This window comes from Balaenoptera borealis, assembly GCF_965194805.1.
Source record: "Balaenoptera borealis genome assembly, chromosome: 6".
NCBI lineage: Eukaryota > Metazoa > Chordata > Mammalia > Artiodactyla > Balaenopteridae > Balaenoptera > Balaenoptera borealis.
Window position 1 is genome coordinate 38,080,932 of NC_138863.1, and position 2,609 is coordinate 38,083,540.

The window sequence follows — 2,609 nt, forward strand, 5'->3', positions numbered from 1 at the left end:
AAAGCACAGAAACGAAGACCCAACACAGCCATAAATAAATAAATAAATAAATAAAATTTTTAAAAAAAGTGTATAACTGTTAAAATGGAGAAAATCTGTCTATAACCATCAATTTAACCCCCAATAAAAGATATGCTGCACTTCGGAAAATAAATCACCTGTGTATGTTGGCTTGCTAGTAGCTCCTGGCAGTTCTCAGCTAGTGTACAAGGTATAAGGTGAACCCTTCACAGGAGGGTGTGGGTGCTGTCAAATTTTGACTAGCATGTTCCAGTTAATTCTTCCTGGGATTCAGTATACATGTATTTATTTATATGAGGTCTGTCAGCTGGAATAGGCTGAGGGGCTGTGTGACACAATGTACAATGGCATAGAACTTTCTGTGGAGCAAGCCGGTGCCAGAGAAAGGTCTTCTGTTGCTTGGATGTGAAAGGTAAAGTCATTGCCTTAACAATGTATAACAGAGCCTGGTCATGTAGTAAAAGGGTCCGCTCAAATAGTAACATAGACAATCATAACTGCTGCTTTGACAGTCACAGTGGCATTGTTCCACTGTAGTATGAGTGTATTGGAATTATTGCTAACTAGTTTAGTATTGTCTGAAGGCCTTTCAAGCGTGCCACTGGTATTCGAAAATGTCCTGCAGACGAAAAAGGCTCAGAACTGCCAGCACGGTGCTTTAGGCTGGTTACAGTGCACACACCTGCTTAATACAGAGGCCCTTAAGGGTAATGTTACCGGTGGAAATTTCAGGGAAACTTGCAGGTCAACAAGATATCAGTATGAGAAGAAAATCTGCCTTGGTCATTGACAATCTCAGTTATTAAATGTTCTCTTTGTGCATTACAGATAGGCAATTGGTAGAAGCATGGGGGGAAAGACCCATTTTGCTGCTATGGGAATTCCTGAATGCCTTTTCTGTCATTTGCTGTCAACCAGCACTGAATTATTGGGTTGGCCAAAAAGTTCGTTCGGGTTTTCCATATCGTCTTACGAAAACCCGAGCGAACTTTTCGGCCAACCCGATATTTGTGGTTAAGTCTACCTTCTCTGCCTAATTCCAGTTATATATTCTCTAACTTACTTATTTTCTTATTGAATTAATTTTGAAGAGATATATTTTTCTAGTCAATTATTCATTTAATCTGATTTCAGTTTTATTGCCAAAAAGTTGTTCTTAGTATTCTCTTTTAAACAAATCTTTGTTGTATTTATAATAATGCTCCCTTGTTACTCCTAATATTGTCTATTTATGCTTTTTCTTTTGATTTCTTTACCAGTTTGCCAGGGTTTTGTCTCTTTTTTCAAAAGTCCTCTAAAAGAGCCAAATTTGGGCTCTGTGGATTCTCTCTACTTTAGCTTCTTTGTAATCCATCTTTACACCCTTGGCATGCACTGCAATATTTGTATTTGAAAACTCCCCTAATAACTCAAAGCTGTTGCCCTGAATAAGTGAAAATTCCCCTTATCTGGAAAAGCTTTCAAAAATTTCCTGTGTGGGCATATTTCCTTCTTTCTGTCTACTTCTGTAAAGTCGTTTAACTCGTTTTAATATTGTTGCTTAAATTCTCTTCCTTTGGACGACACTTCCCCCAATTATGGGTATGTTCCCTCTCAGTTTTACTGCTGTTCAAAATCTGAAGCACATTAAGAAAGTTCTTTAAGGGCAATAAGTGATTAGCTTGGTGTATTCTAGAGAGCTCAGGCTCAAGCTGAGCTCTGAAAGATGATTAGAATTTGGATATGTGGTGGGGCCAGTGATATTCTGGGTGGGGCTTGAAGGTGGTGTGTGTGGGTAGCAGTGAGACTATCCCCCTCAAAAGAAAAAAAAAAAAACAACCTGGAGATTCAAAGTTATCTCCTTCAGACTCCCCTGGTGGCACAGTGGTTAAGAATCTGCCTGCCAATGCAGGGAACATGGCTTTGATCCCTGGTCCGGGAAGATCCCACATGCCACAGAGCAGCCAAGCCCGTGCGCCACAACTACTGAGCCTGCGCTCTAGAGCCCACGAGCCACAACTACTGAGCCCGTGTGCCATAACTACTGAAGCCCACACGCCTAGAGCCCGTGCTCCGCAACAAGAGAAGCCACCGCAATGAGAAGCCCGCACACCGCAACAAAGAGTAACCCACGCTGGCTGCAACTAGAGAAAGCCCACGCACAGCAATGAAGACCCAATGAGGCCAAAAATAAATAAATAAAAGAAATAAATTTAAAAAACAAACAAAGTAATCTCCTTCAACCAGCCTCATCTGAACCTTGCTCTCTCTGGCTCTCTGTGCCTTAGAGGCTCAGGCCATCTTTCAAAGTCTCAAATCTGTGCTGCTCCCTCTCACCAAAGGGCCTTTAAACATGCTCTTCCCCCTGCCTGGGACTCTCTTTCCCAGTCCTGCCACTTTTTCCCACTTTATTTCTATTCCCCTTCTCAGATATCTGTTTAACCTCTGTCCTTTCCTCATGAATATTTTTCTGATTCCCACCAAAGAAGGTCAAATTCCCCTATTGCAACTTACCATGAGTGTAATTTTGTGTTTGTTTTGGCTGTGCCGCAAGGCTTGCAGGATCTCAGTTCCCTGACCAGGGGTTGAACCCGGGCCATGGCAGTGAA